A 23,099-nucleotide genomic window follows, 5' to 3' on the forward strand; every position below is an offset into this window, starting at 1 on the left:
CAACATTTCCTCCAATGGATGAATGTCCAGCTTTAAATGCACCCCATAGGACATGTGCATCTGAACAGAAATGAAACCACACATTGAACCCCACACAAAACCATCACTTCCTGTAATTCACTAATGAATAAATACCTGCTAAATACAGATGTTAAGGCTGTTGTGGGATAAAAATAGAACTGAGTTTTCAAGAGCAGTTAGTGACTTTTAGTTAAGCTGCAGTCAGTGCTGTTGGAGCATTTACTGGTTTTACACATATACATTCATACACACAGACTTTCTCAGACAGTCACTCTGATGCTTTCCCCATTTCCTCTTTCCTTATCTTCTACAATTTCACCTAATTCTCTTTTTCCTTCTTTTTCTCTTGAATCAGAACACACCTACACCACAGTGTATTTAAGGGCCTTCAAGAAAGAAGAAACAAACACAGATAATTTGCACTACTCTCTGCACAGAGAAACAAACTGCTATGGGCACTGTCTTTTCCTTCCAGCACATCAGTTTTGTTCAACAAGCTGCACTCCAGCAAAGGACTAAAAAAAACCACATCTTAAAAACAAATTAATTAGCTTCCTACAAATTAAATTTTTCCTTTCTGTACTCCTAAAGCTTTTATCACGATTTCCTCTTTTACTCTTAACAATAAAATTGATTAAAGACAGATTACATTTCTGTAGGCATTTTGCTAAAGCTTTTGATAGAGTCCATTCCGGATGCATTATCCGATCCGATAGATCCTGCTTGGGAAGCTGCCACGGACTCCAGACAGCGTTTGAAGTGCAGTTATGCAATGGATGCCACAATGCCCGAGTAGGCAAATTATCGGGCCTTTACAAGGGAGCCTTTGGTAGATGAGCCATTCACACAGCTCCGACCTGGGCTCTGTGCACAGGAGCTGCAGCACTCCGGGCACGGCGCGGCTCAGGGGTGTGCTCACAAGCTGCTGCACAGCGACCGCAGAAGTGGTCATTGGGAGTTAGTTCAAAACGCTTCACAAGAATGCTTTGATGCTATCCAGAACAGTGCTACTGGCCAGTAGCTAAACTACAATTATGCTGGCTGGATCAGAAAGTCAGGGTTGAGTTGCAAGAATTCCCTTCTTGGCTCACCCGTTCCAGACCTTGATCAAGGCCAATGTACTTTTGGGAAAGTTCAGATCCAGTGAAAATGTAAGCCTACAGCAGAAAATCTCCTGGGTTCAGTTTTTGTTTTAAAATCTAGGTCAAGTCATTCTCATAGCAGTGGCAGACTTTCCATGCAGGTGGGGATACTCTGTACACAAGAAGGTACTAACAAAGAAATGTTTCCAAAAATCTAACCGTGTTAGAAAAAAACCAAATTATCATCAATTTATTATAAGCTTTGTCTCTGGCCTGACTACCTACCATCTGTGATGGGGATTTTGTTATGCAGTGAAACAAGAGCAAGATAGCTTTAAACAATTGCCTCGAGCACACAAGCCCTGTGTTTATTCCTAGGATCATATTCATAAATTATAAAACTGAAGGAGGACCACTTTGACTGTGTGGACTGCAGGAAATTACTTCATCATGACGTGTTCTGACTGCTCTGCGACCAGCCTAATTCCCACTTGTTTTGTTCAGGTACATAACCACCGTGCACCCGAACAGTGGCACTGAACTCGATGTGTCAGGGATGAGTGATCAATAGCACCGAGATTTCCCACTAAGCTGGGCTGGGTGCAGCCACTGCCTGGGCCTGGCAGAGCTGTGGCATCGCCCTTGCAAACACTGGTGCTCCAGGGGCAGGGCCACGGGCAGGGGCAGGACAGCACTGACCGCTGCCTGAGCCCTCCTCTGAGGTCACTTCTGCTCAGCAGACTCCAGGTAAGGCCAGGCAGGACAGAACCATGTGATCAAGGTTCAATTCTGCATGCAAGCTCCACTTGGATCACACCATTTCCATGGGCAAAGATCGCAGTTGTGGACTTTGTTAGGCTTTTCCCAATCCTTGTCATTTGTTTTTACGTCACTGCATCCCTCCATAACCACATGTCCAAGCTTGAGCCTAGCACCCAGCTTTCAGCTCCTTCAAATTCTGCTGGTGGGAGAGGGTGAGATCTATTCCCTGCTCTCTAAACTGGCTCTAAAACAGGGGATCAACAATAATGACAACCTCCAATGTGCTTATTTGCTGTGTGCCTCAGGACATTGGTTTATGGAAGCCTGTGCTCTCACACCAACCCCATTATCAGACAAAAATCTTGGCAGGGAATCACGAATTTTTCCCTTCACCGCCAAAGAATCCTTATGATATTGAACTTCCTTTAAGCAGCCTCATTTTAAGTCTCACCGTTTAAACAAAACACAATACAAAACAATACACTAATATCTTAGGGACTGCTTCATATGGTAAAGAGTTATGTTGTTAATTCAGACCCCTCTCAGAAATTAATGTGCTTTTTTCCTGTCTTAGGAAGTCAGGGTACCTTATTGTGTTTGTCTATTTGAGTTCACTCTGCCATACATTACCCTGATTAATTCTGGCAGTGACAAAGCTGGAGAAGTAATTTAAAATCATGATCATACAGAAGCATTGCATTTTCCTGCAGCAAAATCGGCACTCCTGTTTAACTCTCCTGACCTTTCATTTCCTGTGAAGGAGCACAGGAGATAAAACCTGTTTCTGAAAACACTGCCTTAAGAGTTCTCACAAGCTTGTTTTTGAGTTATTTTCCCTCATAGCAAATGAAAATGCATTCAATATTACACCTAGAGAGACCACAGTACTGCAGTGAAACCAAACAGCTAACTACAGGTGGAATTAGACTGAAACACCAAGGCTATTCAACCAAGGACAGTCAATCTAAATTTATCATTGTCAACCTTAGAAAACAGAGAAGAAACCATGGAATGTAAATGTTAGGGATGAGAAATCTGACTTGCTTTCTGGGTAAAGTTTGCTTTGAATAAGTATGTGGAAATACTGAAAACAACAAAATATGCAAAGATGACAAAGGGAGAATTTAAGCACATTGGACTTGTAATTTGTTTCCTTTGAGTTTCACTTCTTGTTTCCTTCTCATTATAGCTACTGAAATATTTTTAGGGAATAGTTATAATATAATGACAGTTACCTATATCAATTGCAAGTCATAGATGGCTTAACTCCTCTTTTTAAGAATTAGCCTTAACTATTTTCAGACTAAGCACGTACTTCCTGTAACCTCCCAAAATAACATTTGGCAATCACTGGAGCTAGAAGAGCTGCTGCTTGCTGGAAAGTGGCACTTGCAATGTCTACACAAAGAAATATAAATTTACTAGACAGCACCTATCTGAATGTCTGTTATGATATAATCAGTCATTGATTCTTCTGACAAGCTTCTGAAAGTCACTTCTACTCTGCACACACACAAACCTAATAAGCAACAAAAGAACCTCAAGAAAACAAAGAAAAAACACCTCAAAAAGCCATTAAATTCTTACAGGTTTGAGCACAGCTCTTCTCAAAAAAATCTCATCTATTGGGCATCAATTTATAGTACCGTTATATATGCCAAAAATCCTGCTTAAATAACAAGGCTGTTAAGCAAATGGACTGACAAACCCACATCACAGTTATGACATTATTTGCTTAGCAAGGATATGTGATTATTTTACAGTGATGGAAGCTTCATTAGGAAACACTTCCGCTGCACAGCCAGACAGCAAGGTGTGTAACACATACTGTGGGAAAGAGACTCTGATCTGCACACCAAGTACATTTGGGATCCCATCAAAAAGAAAGTCACATGTTCTCTGGGGCGCTGGTCTTCTGGTTTTTTGTTTCTCTTATTCTAAAACCGGGATAAGTTTAGTAGGATGCTATCTCACACTGGAAAGTTCTGCCTTTTGAGTAATGTTATTACCTGTGTAACCATGTTCTAAATTGTGTTTATTTAATGATGTTTAAAAAAAACCTAAACAAACAGTGAATTCACTTTTTATTTCAAGTGAAATCATTCCACGTATCTAGTCAGGAACAAAATTACTCAAGCAGGTAAAACCCTCCCAGTATTCTATCAGGCCTTCATTTCCAGCTGAAGATACCAGAGAAGACAAAATCTTTTGAAACCAAAATAATTATTTTATGTGGAAAAATAATCTTATTTCCCCCTCTTTTACCCTCCCCCCTCCCCACCCAAATTTATGCTATAAGCCCATTTACTCACAGTAAAACTGAAGAGGCTGTTGTTTCAGGACTCATTGCCTACTACGGCAATTTCAAGTTAAGGATTTCACACTTTCCCCTGTTCTTGGGTCATTTAAGTCCAAGTCAGTTCTGCTCACAGGATGTCTCCAGAAAGTTCTGCTGGTTTGTTGTTTCACTAAGGCAGCACTGTCCCCAAAGTCAGCATATGGCAGTCAAAGAACATTCAGGTGCTAAAAGTGCTTCACAGAAAAGAGGAAAGCAAAGGAAAACTTCAGAAAGGCACGAGGAGCTCAATGGTAAGGTGAAGAGGTGAGGAGCTCAACAATAAGTTCCCTCCTTGAAGCATCCAAGGGAAGAGGTAGTAGGAGGAAGAAAACTTGCTGACTGTGACAATAAAGGAGACTTCTGTTTTGACAGGGAGAAGAGCATCATATCTTCAAGGAAGCTTTGAAGATCTGCATTTCATAGAGCTCCAGTGCTCACAATGAGACTGCTGGAATAACAAACACAGGCTCCCCAAAGCACTTTTAATTTAAGGATGCACTTGCTCTAAGTTTCTGTGTTTTGTTTATAGGCTTTGTTTAGTAGAGATCACTTTGATGAACCTTTAGCGGGCATTGAACTGGTCTTCCTTAATAGCAGCAGCCTCCTGAGTCAGGGATGAGCGTGACTTCCACTAATAGATTACAAAGAAGGGGTTTGAGAACTGCAGACCGGGCTTGAACTGCTTATCTTCTGGTGAGAACACCTTAGCTAACTGTGCAACAGTTAGAAAGAAACTCAGGAGTGGAAGGGACTAAACACAAAACAAAACTTTCCAGCGAGTTTCCTGACTGGTCGAGATGGCATTGAAAAGAACAGGGGAAGCACTGAGGTGGACACTGAAATCTAGGGGGACAAAAAGGCCTGGACAGTACTACTGCTCTGCAAGAACACAGTTTACCTAGCTTCCTTACCAGCACTTGTTACCCAACACTACAGGAGTTAAGTACTTCTTACTCATTACTTAATCCTCTTAACACCTTGATGAAGGTAAAAATCAGTTTTGTTTTGCATACACAAAACAAATGCAATAATACCAAATGATTTATTCACATTCATATAATGCTTTGGAAGAGGCAAAACTAAACAGCTCGCTCACGTCTCATTGTTAGCTCTAATTTTAAAAATAACACAGCAAGCAGAAGTCTCTTGATCTTTCACATCCATGTGTCATGTTCACGCCCTTCTCCTTATCTTTCACCTCAGATGACAACCCTCAGGATTACCCACATGACTGGGAGACTGGTGATGAGCCAACAGATTACCAGGCCACTTCACACAGCCTAACAGGGAATAAATCCAGGCAAATTGCCTCCTGGCAGATTTAGGAAACAGAATTTCAGTTTACCTTTCCCTGATCCCGCTGAGGTGGCACCGACGTGTGGCTGAACGAGACGGACGCTCTCCACCAGCGGGCTGTGTTCCCACAGTCATGGGCACGCTGTGAAGAGGCTGAAATTAATGCAAAACATGCTACTAATAAGGGCAGGCTGTCAGAACGAGCCACATCACTGCCAGGTAGCTGAGGAAAGCCAGACCTTGTGGGAAAAGGGCGGCTGGGCAGGACGGCAGTGACTGCTGAGGAGGGCCAAGCACCCAGAGCCAGTGCACAGGCCTTGCGGCTGCCTGGGAGGAACGATAACCAAATCCACTTACTGAAACCACAGGAGTGCCTGAAGACACCAATTTAGTGAGAAGACAACAGTTTTTCTCTGAAGTTAGTCACTTAAAGGACAAATAATGACTTTTTGGCCCTGCATGGGCTCAAATGCATATTTTGGACTGAGACCACAACCACGGGAACTGGAATTTACCTTATTTCCATCAGCCTTTTAAAAACAAAGCCAACCTGGCCTTGACTTCAAAAGATATAGCCTGAGGAAGAAACAGTGACACATTTGCCTTGCACCCAACCCAGCTCAGCTGACTGTAGAATCAGGATGCGCCAGAAATTTGGGGTTTGTTTTGCTCTCAAACTCCTGCCTTCATCAAATTTCCAAACAGTTTAAAGAAAAATGAACTGCTGTTTTAAATTCACAAGCTGAAGGTGAAACAGTAAATTGATAGATAGTAAAGATTATCATTTCTTCTTTCAGTTCATCTTCAAAAAGGTGGAAAAACAAAGCACTACCACTGCAATGACGAAACCAAGCAGGACAGTAGCCATGTCCACAATAACCCGAGGAGAAAACCCCTGACCTTTCAGCTTTATTGTACTTTATTGACAATAAATAATTCACAACAAACCTGACATTTTATTCAATCTAACTAATAGTTGGTTATTACAATTAAAAAAAAAAAAAAAACAAACAAACAAGATGAGGAGAGACAAGAGCTCTCATTCCCAGTCCAAGAGGGGGCCCTGGGAAAAGCCCCATGTGCAGCAGGAGGGACTTTCTCCCTGCTGACATTTCAGGAGGGTTCAGCCATGACATCCAACAGCCAAATGGTGCCAGACTGATTCTTAAATCAAAAAAAAAAGAAGTGTAAAAGAAAGGCACAGATTGTGACAGCCATATAAAATATAATGCAATGCCACAAGCCTTTGGATGGACAGACAGGAGCAGAGCTGTAAGGCACAACTTTTCCTCTTCAAAAATTACTGGTAAAAATATCAAAGACATTATCTGGTGGTTTTCATCAATTCTGTACCAGCATTGCTGCTTTAATGGTTTTTCCTTGCAAGATTCTTTCCCCTACAAACACTGTAAGCAAGTTCTCCAGTCAGGTCATTTTCCTCTAAATAACCAGCCCTTCGATTTCTATAGACAGAAGTAGTGTCCAAGACTGGCTGAAAAAGCAGAACCATTTTATCAAGCCATGACAACACCATAGCTTGACTTCACACTGTTCTGATTCAATACAGTTTATCTGCCGACAGACTTTGATTTCTAGGAGAGATATTCAACATCTGCAGAAGGCAGATTGGTTTTGTTTTATTTTCTTGGTGTCCATCTCCAAATAAAATTGTAAAGTATCGTAATGAGTTTTGGGGATTCCACCAAGCAAAGCCTTTCCATAGGTTGTGGAGTGTTAGGGGGATTTCCCAGCAGTTACTTTTCCATGCCCCTTCAGTAACACGAAGTTCCAATTTTCAAACCATCTGTCAATTCAGATCAGGAATCCAGAGTGGCACAGAACCTTTTACCAAAAAACATGTCCCCAGCAAACTTCACAGAGCACAAACTGTTGGAGTTTTCCCTCCATCCTTCCCTTTTGAGGCCTTGCACCCAGCCTTACCCTGTCTTACATCAGACATGCAGAGTTCTTGGGCTGTTTTCTGTGACATCCAAGCCTGGCCACTGCAGGCACACATTAACATTCCATTATCCTGTTACTGCTATTCCAAACGTAGAACCAAAGCTTCCAACCTGAAAATATTTAAATACAGAAGTCACCATAACACCATGAGAAAAGCATGACTGCTTTCTCAAGTAATCATTGACTGGCCTCCACCTTTTACATATAAATGTTCTTTCAACACACATCTTGAAATCACAGATTCCTCATTTTATCTTTTTTGAGAATAGTATCACCTTAAAGATACAAAGACAAAGTAGAAGTTTTTCTACAAACTGAAAGTCCTAAACTTTTTCCCACGTTCACTTTTTTCTTTAATGGGCATCTGCTAAGTTCACAACCAACTTGTTTACAGTATCTTCAAAGTCACACCTCAGTGGAAATACTGGTAGGCAGAAAAAGACATGGTGAACTGGACAAGGGTGAATACTGTCACTTTACAGTATTTACACTTAACTGTCGCCAATGAACTAGCCTCAAAGTTTGCAGGCTGAAAAAATCAGACAAACAAAAAACCAACTCAAACCCCCCTCCCCCCCCAAAATCATCTGCACCCAAAGATGGCTTGGAGGCCACACAGGAGACAGGCAAATATTTGCTGTAACTTCTTTATTTTCAGTATTGTTTCTTTAAACTGAACTAGCTTAGGTGAATGAAGCTGCAGAACAAGCGCTCCAGCACCTCCCCAGAGTGACTCAATTAGCAGTTGACATGCTGTACTTAAGCTGCTACCAAGCGCTGGAGTCAGCTAATCATTGCAGAAACACCCGTGGAGGCTGCTCTGGCTGCTGCGCTCAGCTGTGCCGCAGTTACACAACTCAAACACGGCACACGCTGATGGAACCCATTCAGGCACATTCTGCTCATTACCCAGCTGCTGAGTGAAACACAGGGCACGAAAACAGCTTCAGCTGAAAGTCAGCTGGTAGCAAGATGGACACAGTGCTTGGTTCTTAAATATGCACAAAGTAAGGCTACAGCACCAGAACATGCTTATGAACATGGCCAGAGTTCCCTTTTTGCTTTCTGACTTTGTACTTTTACTGGAAAAAAAACTATAAACACCACTATGGAAGACATGATATTTTAAATACTAAGTAGAGAGGTTAGTATCAAATACTAGAAGGACAAAAATTTATTAAGAGTTCCACAACATACACATCAACTCAGAATCAAACTGAGCTTGAACACAGCAATCTTTGCCAAAACCCAAGTGTGTAAATGCTCCTTGTGCTCCTGGAGATTGCTTCAAATGGTTTTCCCAACCCCTCTCATTTTCAACCAATAGCACTAATAATTGCATTCAGTACAGAGTTTTTGAACACTGAAGCCGTGCCAGTAACGGAGCCAGAAAATGAACTCAAATAATAACCAGAAACTTCCACTTGAAAAAAATTAAAAGCAAAATAAACACCCAAGCATCTGAGTTTTACCAGCTGATCTAAGACTGATCCCATGTGCTCATTTTCAAACTTAAGAGAAATGACAATCTGTTCTGTGGCAGACAGTGCAAAAGAATTCATAAAAGGATAAGATAGTATAGTACTGGATTATTGAGGCATTTATGCTTTAATTTAGACAGGTTTAGTTCATAATCATCTATTTATTAAAGTTTGTAATTCATAAGAATAAAAATCTATGCAATAATCAAGAGTTTTAGCTTTGGTTATGAATGTATTTTGTTGCAAAAGTCTTTTCAAAACATTTTCTGAATGTAAAGCATCTTTAATTTTACTTAGGAAGAAATAATGATTAACATAAACCCTATGCACATTAACATCTTTGACAAGCTCCTTCTCTGCCCATATCTCATCATTAAGATGAATGGAAACCCACCAGATCAGCACCATCCCCCTACTATCCCTAATGACCACTGTCAATTCCTACACTTTTGTAGAATTCATGTTTTATGAACAAAATTTGCTCTTAGAGGTATAACTGAAATACTCCTACCAACATTAAATGTACTCCCTGGTGCCTTTTAAACCTTAACAGTAGCTTCCAACGCCTCCAAACTTGTGATTTCAATAATTGCCAGACTCTGCAAATTACCTGGAACAACGCAAAGCTCAATGGACATTAAATGCTTTTCTATGCAAGGCACTTTAACATCAACACAGGCTAATATTTAGCAACCAAATCAACACAGTGAACATGTCATTTAATTCACTCAGCTGGAGAAGACTGGACAAAGGGGTTGAGGGTGAGTTGTTCTTAAGTTTTTACTTCAGAATATATGCAAGCTTTCATTGCAAATAAACCCCATTTTAATAAAAGAACATAAAAAGAAGGCTTAAAATAAAATTAAAATTGGTAACTTGGAAATTTAAATACTGGTCTGATGTACATGGCTTTTTTTTAAAAGCAAGTGCTGCCTTCTTACGTATTACTGGTTCTTTGGAAAAATCCACATCACTGCTCATCAAAGGTAACAGGTGAGCTACTCCAGATCCACTTGCCCCTTCCTACATAAAAAAGCAGCAAAGCCTCTTATCTGCTACTGCTTGGTATCAGGACCTTTGGGAGGACACTGCTCTGTCAGCAAAAGCCAAGATTTCCCAAGGCAGCACGTGGGCAGGCACAAGTCCCTCTCAGGCTGCAAGCTCCCCACGCACCAGCACCCTTCACTCTGCCAGCATCACCACTGCTGCAGTTGTTCCCAGTGATCTGGAATGATTCAAGCATTCTTAAGCTACAAGTCCTTTCTTAAGTGAATATTCTGACTTGACAGGGTCAAAGTGATTTTGTACATGCAGTAATACCAGCAAAGCTAAGGGACTGGTAGGCCTCCAGCAAAAGGAGAGGTGAAGAGCAGCTGTGCAATGGCCCCTTCATCTATACTGCAGGCAGAAGTGGCACTAACCACAGCCTAATCCCAGACATCATAAACATCTCAAGGGGAAGAAACCCCTTCTTTGAGGGTCTGACAGCCTTCCTGCAGGGAGAGCTGCTGCTGTGCCTGCCTGCCTTTTCCTGAGAACAAGAATTCTTTTGAATGTGCACTGGTCCATGGAGTTTCTTCGCAGAAGCAGGAGGGACCAACGGGGACCTGACATGGCTTCAAATTCAATTATCACTTCAACAACATTTTACTTGAAAATCCATGATCTCAGTATTTTTCCAGTCCCCAAAAGAATTAAGACTCTGCAAATACTATGCACAAAAGAATTTTCATCTACATAGAACCAGTGAAGCAGAGGAGAGTCACAGAAGAATTCTTCCTTGTGCCTCTTGCACTGATTTCCAGACAATCATCTGAGCTGCGCTTTTTACATTTTATGCTGAAGTCTTGCTATGGTTTCCAAGTGATTTTACATGCTGTGAACCCTTCCCCCGAATCCAGTGGATGGAGAGCTGTATCCTGAAGAGTCTCCAGAAAACTGAAACAAGGGCTTTAGTGAAATAATGCAAGGAAGCATACTCCCTACTCCACCTAATTACACTTGACTTCATTCTTAAGCTATGGTGGTCCACAGCCATTCTCAATGACAAACCATAGAAACATCACAGAAACCTGGTGGGACAACTTCAGATAATTGAGAAAACAAGAAAAGAAAACAAAGAAGACCCAAAACCCACTACAGCAGATAAAACAGTATCTAGTTTATTACATATAGAAAGAGATTTCCAGAATTTACAAACACCCACATTTTCATTCCAGGGAAAGAGTCAATTTAAAAAGTTCACCCTTTTTTGTTTCCATTTTGCTTTGTGGTTTCCTGTTGGTTGTTTTTTTTTGTTTTTCTTCTTTATAATATATACAATGGAAGACTTTGATTTCTTTTTTCTGATTTTTTTTGTCAGTTCCTGTGCAATTGATGAATTAAAGTTGACACTTGTAAATACCCATGTACAGTAATGTTTGTCTTCATTGTAGTTAATACAGACTATTATTTTACAAGGAGTACAAAATTAGTTTTCTTTTGGAAAGAATTCAACTCAACATCAGGGTTATCTTACAACTGATAGTATCAGTAAATATGACTGTACAATCAAGGCCCAGGGACCAATGACTCGCATTATATTATTTTCTGAATTACAATCTTAAAACAAGAATAGTACCCTACTCTATTCTTAGAAGCCTTGTTTTAAGCAGGTTCCCCACTCTGTTTACAACAGAATATAGTATACCTCAGTTCCACATCAAAAAAGATGTGCTGTAGGAAAAGTTACATTTTAATTAAAAAAGTACATGTATAAATCAAAACCTATGTTAAATATTTAATACTCTTCAACCAACATTAAGTTTTGTATGCAATAATTTACAATGATGATTTGTCATACAGGTTTTCAGCAGCAAATGAAGTTGTGTAAATGTGCTAGCAAAATACCCATTCTCACCATGATGTAGTGGTGGGCACATCAGTTCATGTGGCCAGCTAAGTCCTTATGGTAGAGGATGAAATAAGAGAGACTTGTTGTCCAGGTGTCACAGTGCTTCTGCTTGGCACAACACAGGATGTGCAGCTCAGTCAACAACTCCTGAGGTTTGTGTAAAGTAAACAAACTGAACTGGATGTATCGTACCCATTTACAGAGGAAGAGGAGGAGGAGGTGAGGTCCTAGTTGTGATAGCATGAAACATTTATAGTCTTGATACCCATGAGTTTAAAAGAAGGATTTGTTGAGGTTGTGTAGGTCATCATTCTGAAATTGAAAGAGGAAGAAAATTAGCATCATGGGCACTTTAAAACTTTTCTGCAATTATTTCCCTCCCCCTCCTTTTTTTTTCTCTTTAAAAGAGTTATCATCCAAACTGAAAGTGTTAGCACCTTGAAAAATTATGGCATATACAGTTGAACTGTACTCAAGCATGTGAATCCCAAAAGCATTTAAAACAGATGTTGGCAATAAAATTCAAAGTAGTCAGAAACACATTTAAAACTTGCAAGAGATTCACCTAAGCAGAAACAATTTAAGTGTCCATACTGATTAACTCTGACAAGCTCCTGTGACAAGAGAAAGGAAAGCTCTAAACACCAGCCTGCTGTTGGCGTTTTTACCAGCTACAAGAAAGATCCACTGAATGTCAGGCCCTACGAGAGGCCTTCCTGGCCACCTGCAAACACCACAGTTTGCCTGGGAAGGATGACCAGGGAATGGAGCATTCAGGGTGCAGCATGACCATTCCCTATTTGACATACAAGTTCTAAAAAAAATTGTACGCAGAAAATCCTGGTGAAGTCCATGAATTTATCAATTTTCTGCTTCTCTCTGAGAGAAGTGCTGCAACCCCGATAATGCACAGCACAGGTTTAGTGGGGAATGAATGCCAGAAACTGCTTTTGACCCTGTCCTCCCATTTCTCATCTGCTGGCTGCAGCCTCCCTGACCCAGCGCACCAGTCTGGGTCAGCAGGTCCTCTGGACTCTGCTTTTCTGCAGGTTTTCCCCAGGCAGGTTGTCAGGCCCAGGCCCTGATCAGGAGCGAGGCAGCGCCAAGCAGGATGCACTCAGGGCTGGATGGCCTCGTGTCCTGCCGGCAGCTGCTCCGGCCCCCATGGGGAGCACAGTCCCTGCTGGGGGACACAGAGCTGAGGTCACACGCTGGGGCACCAGGGCTGCCTCCCACTGCTCCTGAGGTCCTGTGGCATTGGCTGGCCACACATACAGCCCTGGTGTCTCCCACTGCCCACCACCCCTGCACCTCCCACACCACAGTCCTGGCCTCCTCTCTGCACACCACTGACATGCAGCCAGACCCACTGGGGACCAAACCATGCAGCACTGAAATGAGTACAATTTGTCTTTTAACTGGAGTTAGAGGACTACCAGCATTTACATTTCAGTAATTTTGCTAAAATCTGCTGAAGCAAGACTCATATTTTACATAAAAGTGTGTCTATTTCTATGTTCAATATTAACTGTGCTCCTGAAGAGATAGGTAAACAGTGCATTTTCCTCAGTACAAATAAAGGCTTCCCATAGACACGTTGAAGTAAAAAAACTGAAAAGACCTCCTGTCCTATATTCTTTAATTGCACAAGAAACAAAATTTACTTTGTGTGATCCTTCAAGTGAAAGGAAAGCCTATCCCTGAAAATGATGTGTGGCATGCTGTGAAAACTCCCTGGAGAATTATCTCACAGATCTCTTATTTACTTTCAACTTTCTTCTGCACTCACATTGCGATCTACTGGAATGTTCCTACCCAAATATCTATACACAGCTTCACATAGCTGTGCAGCTTTCAACTACGTTTGACCTAAAATTAGCCAGTAATGCCATACTTAATTAATAAAGACAAGCAACAAAGGAGAAATGGCTTCATTTAAATGGAGGAGCAAAGTGTGCGCAATTTGTGTGCTGCATATCCAAGGTGGGTGTTCCACACCCAGCTCCCATCCAGCAGGGCCAGAGGAACAGCTGGGTGCCCCCAGCAGGGCCCAAAGGTCTGACCTGCTCTGCACCGACAGGGCAAGTGGTGGAAGGACAGCAAGAAACAGCTTTTCTACATGGCCAGACTTGATTCTGCTAAGAGATTTTAAGTACATAAATAATACATGATTTGCAGTAGCAGGGCCAAGTTCTACACCTCTTCACCAGTATTCAGGTCATCTACACTCAAATACATCATGTATTGAACAAAATGGCCTGTCCCATCCAATTCCTCACCAATTCCATCAATATGGCCAAGAAGTCATTGCAACCACCTCTGGAGGGCATTTATTCCTGGATTCCAAAGTCAGAAGAGCAGAGAAGAAAGACAGTAACAAGTCTATTGGAAAAACAAAACACTTCCTAGAGGAATTAATTAAGAAAATAAAACTGAAGAAACCCACAGTTACAGAAACCCAAACACTCGTACATTATAGTCCTGCAAATGCGCAAAAAGGGTGAAAAATCACAGAAGCCTGAAATATCCAAGAGCTGGAGACAGGATGAAGAGCCAGAATCATGTAGGACATGACCTGGTACAGGCTGAATTGCATACAAACGTCACGAGCAGGTATAACAGGACACAGGGGCATGGAGCAGTTTCAAGCTACTTACACCTCCAGATCTTCAGCAGTACAACATGGGAATCTGTCACCCTTTCCTAAAAATGTATTAGTAGCTTTTGCTTTCTTTTAATTTTGGTAAAGAAAAAAAAATCAACTAGGATCTTTGCTAAGGACCATCTGAAACTATTGATTGCAATTACTGGCTTTCATACCCAGTTCCTCTGACCAATCTCTTTCAATAAAACATGAATTGAGTAACCAAGAATGACAACCCACACTACTGTTACAGCACAGTGGTGCCTGTTCTGTCTGAATGCACAAAGATGTGTAGGAAACAGACAATCTGAGAGCAAAGCTGCTCCTCCGAGGTCACTGGAAATACATTCAACCTATAAACCTTGGATCCATTATTTGTGCCTCATGCCCAACCCAAACCCCCATCCTCAGTTTTAGCATACAAATGTTCTTTGCTAGACTTCAAAAGAGTATTTCCCAAATTTTTGACAAAACAATCTGAATCTCCTCTCTCCTCAGTGAACTGTTACAGTGTACTTCAAGGTGAAAGAACCTTATTTGGAAATGAAGTAATCAGCTGGATACCTCCAGCCATCAGCATTTCCTTAACAACACACAAAACAGTGCAGAAGACAAGTGTTTTATAGAGAGTGCGAGGACAGCAGTGAGCTGAGGTAAGGATCATTAGAACTACTGACATCACTGTTGTCAACCAGAGAAAAGGGAAAACCTGTGTTTAATCTACTTCCTATTCACCACAAGTTTCAGCTGAAATCCCCAATAATGCAGTTTGTGGTTGACTTTATGGAAAAAAGTTAGCGATGCAAGAAAAGTGTACTGAAACAAACAAGCATCTTTAAAAGTTACTATAAGGTACCTCTGACAAGTAGTCTCTGCTCAACATCTGTTACAATACACATGCAGATAACACTGACGCACTTTCCAGCTGGCAAAGCTTCCTTCTCAAATCTCTTGGTCCAGGATGGATACAGCACAGCGAGCTGCAGTTCCTGTTACAGCTGAAATCCCATTCTTAAATCCAGTAACTAAAAATAAGTTGATATTTCATTTTATTTCCACTATTGGGGAGCTGGAGAAGAAGAGTACTTAAATTTTGAACTAAGAGCAGAGTGTCTAGACAGCTTAATATATCTTTTCTGAAGTTAAACAGACCTTTCATACATAACATAGATGTGTTGCTAAACTACACTTAAAGTGTAATCCTTACTCCTTCCTTGCACTGCATTCTCTTTGAAAGTAACCAAGGAGGAAAAAATAAAACAAAGCAAACGAAAGTGAAAACTCAAGCAATATTCCAGCAAAAGGCTTTCCAGTAGCCAACTTAAACTTCCATTTACTATTAAGAGCCAATAATGTGTCTTGTCCCTAAAACACCAATAGAAATGCCCTTCCAAAGGGTCATTTAATTTCGAAACAGTCCAATAACATGAAGTTGCTGTTGAAGTTCCACGATCATTTCAGCAAATAAATGTAACTACTTTGTCACTGATTAACACAGCAGGGCGAAACACAGCTCCCAAATACCAGACCTGCTCAGCACACTGTGACACCTTTCCAGCGTCAGCTAGCATCTATTTAGGAAACAGCTCTACAGGTGACAGAGCCAGGTCGATGAAAAGAAGATTCTTGACTGAAGAAAATGCAGATTTTTTCCAAATCTACCGAATGAGGATATTTTGCAGCTCTGCCATTAACCTTGCTAATCCAAACACATTCTCCAGAACCGTACCCATCCCATCAACACCTCATTCGAAACCATGAGCTAGTTGAAGATTCCCTGTCATAGTTGCTAGTTGTAAATAAAAGGTTTTAGAAGTAAATGCATTTGTTGTTTACTTTAGGATCATATAGAGCACCTTATTCTGTGTAGATTAAACAGTGACTTCCCACATAATGAACAGATCTAGCTCATAAAAAATAAAAAGCTCATGAACAAAAGCTCGAAACAAAAGGAGAGCTATTGTGAATATACTCGGGAGGAGTCATGAAGGATTCCAGCAGTAGAGGTCTCCATGCAGCCTGGGCACCCTTTGCCTGGACAGGTATAACGGGGTGTCTTTGGAAATCCGACACAAAGTAAACACATTAAGAAGTCTTGAAAAACTCATTTACGGCTCGTCGTGGTGACATCGGCATGAGTCATCAGCTAATTATAACGAAACGGGACGCACCTACCGAATTCATCCCCATTTCCGTGCTCCCCACACTGATGAGCACAGCCCATGCCTGTTTACATTTTTCCCCGCATTACTAACGTGCGCACAGGCGTGGGAAGTATCTCCTTCGGAGAAATTAAAAACATCGACCAAAAATTAAGCTAGCTCAAGTAACTCCTTTTCAAAGAGATGCAAATAAGCTGCAGCACTTCCCCACTCCCAGCGACGCTGAAAGAGCCAAGGAATGCAGGCAGGAACAATGGCTGCTCCAGTGTGTTAATTGCAGCCCGAGTCTAACAAAAGCAATTCCAAATAGAAGCAAACAAAGTAATTACAACATTGCTATTTAACTTGACAGGCTGTAATCTACATTTAATAGATAAGCTTTTCATTCTTGTACCCCAAAATGCCTATTTCAGCTTTCCCGTGAACGTCTTAAATGGGGAATTACTGACGATTCGGTTTCACCAAATCCTTTCCTACTAGGCAGAGTAACTGAATTTGGTGTTTCCACCCGGTTTTGTCTTCATAAAGGTCATTCACTGCTGGAGGAAGGAACCTAAGGACCATTTACAGATGATACCGTCTTTCTGCTATTGGTTCAGGTAAAGTTCATGTATAGCACTGGGGGAAAAAGCCATCCTCGCTACAGCAGAAAATTTTCCTCCTTTCCCCAGAAAGAGAAGGTGGGAAAAAACAACTATGAGACTTTAAAAATAAAATGATGAGCAGAACGAGGTTTTTTTCATTTAAGAACCCATTTCCTGGGATGTAAGTACAGTGGGAAAGCACAAACTAAACCACACACATTCTTTGGATGAGCTTCTGCCCAGGAAAGAATTAGTATGTTTGATTTCAGCTTCACAGCATGTCAACCTGATTTAAACGCAGTCAAGAGAAAACTAAACCCATCACTGAGGTCAGCAAGAAAGGCTGCCACAGACAGGAAGCCAAGGACTGCCTGCCCCGAGCACCTGGCATGGGAGAGAGTGAAGCTGCTGGACGTCAAATTTACCTGGTTCCACCAATAAAGACGACACCAGCCATCTCTCTGCACTGGTATAAAAACATACTGGAAAAAGGAAATCACAGAGTTTCTATGTAGAAAAAATACTGAAGGGATCTCCTGCTCTATTGCACAAAATCAGTAGCAATTAGGAGTTTGAACAAGACTGATGACCCAAATACTGAATTTCTGATTAAATATTTCATCTTTTTAATTCTGGAAAAAAGAAGTGAGGTTTTGGGTTTTTTGAAGACTAAAAGAAACAAGATTAAGTGTAGAAAGAAAGAGTTTAAATTCAAAAGCATGTTTTGTACAGAAATTCTACAACTTTTCTTGTGGTGGCACAGCTAAGCAAGCCATAAAACAAAACAACTGTCCGGCAGTCTCAAGTTACAAAAATCCAAGATGCAGCCTGTAGATTTTTGTTTGGTTAGTTTCTACGAAATCAAAAAGGCAGAACCTTTCTCATTAAAAGGTGTGACACTATAAATGAGATTCTCATGTTTGTGTCTTCCAATTTTCTAAGGACTGCAGGTCTGGATCTTTCCCTTCCTTTACTAATAGTCCATCTGAGTAATCAGCTAAAGATTGAGTCCAGCTTACAATGAAGAAAAACCTCCCTTTGTTTCAGGACTGAAAATAATGATGTTACTATGAAGCCAGGGATCTCATGAGATCAATACTCCAAGTTCATCCCAAATCTTCTCATAATGCTCCTCTAATTCACTTGGCAGTCCTGTTTGTGTTTGATATCCTTCAGATAAACCCGCTGCTGGCCCAAGGTCTTCTCCCCTCCCCAGACCGCCATAATGAGAGTGGTATCAAACCCTAAATGTGCACTGCCTAGTTAATAGCTTCAGTCCTCACAGGGCAACACTGCTTCTGTCTTTAAGATTCAAATAAACTTGCAAATTTAACAACTGGGATCATTCATTATTTTGGAATTTGTACTGTTCAGTTCACCAAATTTGCAGAGTGTAACCCTGAAGAATTTGTGGCATTCACACCTCTCCTGATGACCCAATAACCCACACCTAGTTCAAGAAAGCACTGGTGAAGTGCACTTTGTATGGCTGTACACTTCAAAAAAAAAAAAAAAAAAAAAACAAAAAAACTACTCAGTTTCTATCTTTATCAAACATATAATCAAATATCAACAACATTAATAAGGGGAACCCAGAAACAACTTCATTATGCAATTGGTTCTTCAAAGGAGCTTTCTTAGAACTTTTTATTTTTAAAATCAAATTATTTTCATGGCAGTTTCGAATTCAACAGAACTCACCACTGCTGGGAATCATTACAACTGCTCTCACTATAGGGAAGCAGATGACCTGGGTGCCTTTAGATACACTCACATCCCCTCAGCTTGTCAGCAATTTAAACATACACAGTTAATTTTGACCAAAACTGAGTGCGCTAAAGCTGTGCTCACATCAACTAAATTACATCAGCAGTGGAGCTCAACAACATATAACACCCAGTGTAGCTACCACATAATCAGAGTATTTCTCAGCTGCTGAATATCCTTATCCTTCTGTGAGTTTGTATTTCACATGCCTTTCTGGCACTCTGGGTTGGTTCCCCATTCCAGAAGCCAAACCTTACCACTTTCTCCTGTGCTTTTCTGACTCAACTTTATAATGCTCATTTTCTGCCAGATTTACTTTTCTCTGACAACATGTTAAAAACCCTACATAAATAGTCTAAACTGCCTTGAAACTGTTTTCATGATACATGTTAAATTGTGAGAGTTACAGCTTAAAGCAAGGAAGGAGTCACACCATTCAACTTTTCTGGAGCCATTTTCCTCCCAATGGACAAATAAGGGGAAAACGCAGAACAGACAGAAGAAAAATGGCATTTAGGAAGGGATACAGAAGCCCCGCAGGGGGATAACCTGGCCAGCTGACCTGCACTTTGAAATTTTGCCAGTGCAAATTAAGTAGCTAGTCTGCAGCATGTCTGGGCAGCAGCATGGGAAGGAAGTTCTACAGTGATTCTGGATGAAACACTTCCTCAATTCAAAACAACAGTGCATTAAATATCAAAAAAAGATTAATAAGGAGGTACTAGAAAACACATTGTGAAAAGCATGCCAAGAAAACAAAGCAGGGAAGGGATAAGAACAAATGAAATATCATAAAATTGACAAAACTGTACCAAAAAGTTTGGAAAGCCAGGGTAGAAGAATCCATTATTTTGACACCATCTGCTACGCCTTAATATAAAAATTACCATACAGCAGAAAACAAACTAGAGGTTGTGCTCCAATAAAGGGAAAGGAGAAGGCTTTTGGTAAAAAGCAAAAAGCAACAGCCAAGTTTGTTACATCTTGAAGCTGGACTAGAAAACGAGTTTAACCACAGATTCAGTTTTTCACCAAGATACTGCCATCAGTCTGACATTAAATGCATTACATTAACTGCTTTGACACGTTGTTTTCTGCTTTGTAGACCATGATAAGAAATCCTAGAAAACTACTGACATACAACATCATTTGTTTCAGTAAGAATACATGTTCATGTACATCCACAATTTATTTCTAGTAATTTGCACTCATTCGACCTGACCTTTTTACCTTCCCTCTCTGCTGTAAACTGCAAAACTTCCCTAAGAGTCACATGGCATCTTCCTCTTCCCATCACTTCACATCTGGTGTTCTGACTCCTTTGACACTTAAGCTGGTAACTGAAATTCAAAGCATCAGCCATACTCAAAAGCTGCCAACGCTAAAGTGCTGTGGTTGGGGTACACGACCTACAGCCAGGTGGACAAGCACACAACCACATGCAGAAAGACCTGAAATCTAATTCTGAAATTGGTTTGATTTGCTCTGTAGTTCTACCCAAGTTACTTTGTCTTAGTCTCAAGGAAAATATAAAACCCCATCTATTTTCTACATGAAATTTTATTGTGAGGAGGAGAAGGTCATGAAGTCTCAAACATGCACAGCCACTATAACATCTAGGGAATAATTTTTCTGCCTTAATCTTCCTGTGTCTCAGTGCCTTGCCTGTGAGCTGAGAATTGCTACCTGACAGCAGAGTTCAGACTGTGCCAGGGGCCAGACAGCAGGGCAGTAATCTCTTGACAGTGCCCACATGAAGACAGACGCAGGGCAGCATCTGGACAAGGTGCTATAAATAAAACATCAGGCCAGCCACACACTGTTGAGAATAAAAAGAACTGAAAAAGTGCCTCATTCTTGGATCACTCCTACAAACTGAAGAATACGTTCTATGTGGGAAATGTATGTTTCGTGCTACATGGTCTGAAACTACAAGAACCCATCTGCACAAGGGTGGGAGGCAAAAGTATCAATACTTATAAAAATAAATTACATTTGAGTGCAACTACATACAGCTAAGCATTAGTCCACATTAAAACAGATTTATAAAATTAAGTAAACTATGTGCAATAGAATTTTTAGCTGGGGAAAAAAAAAAAGACAACAAAACTCCAACATCAGAAAATAAGCCTTTACTGTTAAAGCAAGAGCTCTATCCTTCTCCTCCCACTGAATTAGCAATCAACATACCCTGGACTGCAATGGGATTAACCTCCATAACAATGCTGAGCACTTTAATGAACTCTGAGATAGTCTACTGCTGAACTATTCATTGCACCATTTAAACACTGAAAAACTTGTTTGTATATAGATTAGGTTTTCAAAACAACTGTCAACCAATTTATTTCCAGAAACCATAGTAACAAGAAAATAGTAAATATAGGGTGATGAAAGGGCACAAAGGAAATACAATTTCATTCAAAACAATGAAGCTATCTCAAGTCTGAAGTACATGAGTAGAGGAGGCAGCACCTGGCAGGCACTTGGGGAGGGGGGAGCCCTATTTGGATACAGCTGTGAATTTAATCCAAATTATAAAGACCAATTAGACAAATCAAGTATTTTACTGCTGTTTCTTTTGAGTTTCATTCAGCAAAATCCTAAAAGCCTGAATGAGTGCCAATATTATATTTTAAAGTTACTAACAGCCTAAATGGACTAACCTTCACTTGTTCAGTTGCCATGATTTCAAATGAGAAACTAATCAACAGTCACATTAGCTATTTAATTCCAACACCAATCTAGCATTATGGAACTGCATAATTACACAAGCAAAAGTCAAAGTAGGTGAAAGTTTTCTTAATCTCAGAATTTTCAGTCAGATATTTTAAACTTTTTAAAAAAAAATGCCACATGAAATTTTTTCCATAGAATGAAAGTTGTTCCCAAGAGTATCAGTAAGAATCTCACTAGATGATAGACACTTTATTACTGTCACCCATGAATCTTGCATGAGTTGTCAAATCCAGCATTAAGGATAACCCTTTAGAAGCTATTAGTATAAGTCAATTGAAAATTAAAAGCATATAGCAGTACAGATTAAAGGCTTAGCACACACACTAAAGGATCTGTACACGATATCATCTATTATTAAGATGTCTTGGTTAATCAGTGACTGAAAACATCCACTAGACATTAACCTTGACAAAACATATAAAAATCCAGCCTTATCATGCTGTATCACTGCACTTTATATCTCATAAAATGAAAAGCTCTCCTCATAACCTACCACACAAACTTGTACCACTGACCATTCAGTCCTCTTAACCATGAAAAGTATCTGTAACTAACTTGGCCTGCTGATAGTCTCAGTGATTACAAAAGTACCTGATGATACATTTGAACCTCTCCCCAAAATGAAGAGGAGAGCAGGGTGGTCAGCACCCATGCTCAACCCCTGCACCCATCCCCTCATCAGCCCAGCACTGCTGGTCAGACTGCAGAGAAGCTGCAGAGGGGAAAGGGTCCATTAATATATATGAGAAAAATCTATAGGAAACACGGCTTCATTAGTTCCAGTGCTCACAGATCAGATGTTTGTATAAGCAGTTTTGCTTGGAGCAGTGTTTTCTCAGTATTATTACTGTTATGTTATGCAAAGAATGTATTAAGTTCTTAAATATTACATGAGATTTAATGGATTGTGTATCGCATGTGGGAGGTCAAACAAGGAGGGTAATGTTCCATGCAGCCTTATAGATGTAACTTAAAAAACAGAAGCCTGCATTACACTTCAAGGAGCAAGTGCAGATCAAACATATGCCTGAGATGGAAGAAGGCAGCCTGAAACATAGAGGGAAATTATAAAATAAAATTTAAAATATAATTTAAAAAATAATCAGTGGTTGTGACAAGCAGCAGTGCAGTTTTCAAGACATTTTACAGCTTGTTCCCTTTTAAAACAACTTCTGCTTTCAGAAGCTACCTGTAAGTTCTTCCTGTATCACCCCCTTATCCAACAGAATACTGCACTGGTTCTTTAAGTTTTGTACACATTTGGAAACTCCTGCAGCTCCAGTGATAGGGACTCTGAATGTCCTTGCTACAGTAAGGGGGAGGGGGGAGCCCTATTTGGATACAGCTGTGAATTTAATCCAAATTATAAAG

At 40.5% G+C, this 23,099-nt stretch overlaps 1 protein-coding gene across 6 annotated transcripts in view; it reads right to left on the reverse strand.

The window, feature by feature from the left end:
* Nucleotides 1–23,099, reverse strand: part of IRS1 (insulin receptor substrate 1) — a 307,581-nt gene that overhangs the window by 245,668 nt on the left and 38,814 nt on the right. The window contains exon 2 of one of the 6 annotated variants that reach the window (XM_032119015.1): nt 11,080–12,147. The exons of the other annotated variants lie outside the window; for them this stretch is intronic. The gene's annotated coding sequence lies outside the window, so the exon portion shown is untranslated. Of the gene's footprint in view, nt 1–11,079; nt 12,148–23,099 lie in introns of those variants that run through there. 6 annotated transcript variants of the gene reach the window in all.

This window comes from Corvus moneduloides, chromosome 10 (genome assembly GCF_009650955.1).
Source record: "Corvus moneduloides isolate bCorMon1 chromosome 10, bCorMon1.pri, whole genome shotgun sequence".
Lineage (NCBI taxonomy): Eukaryota > Metazoa > Chordata > Aves > Passeriformes > Corvidae > Corvus > Corvus moneduloides.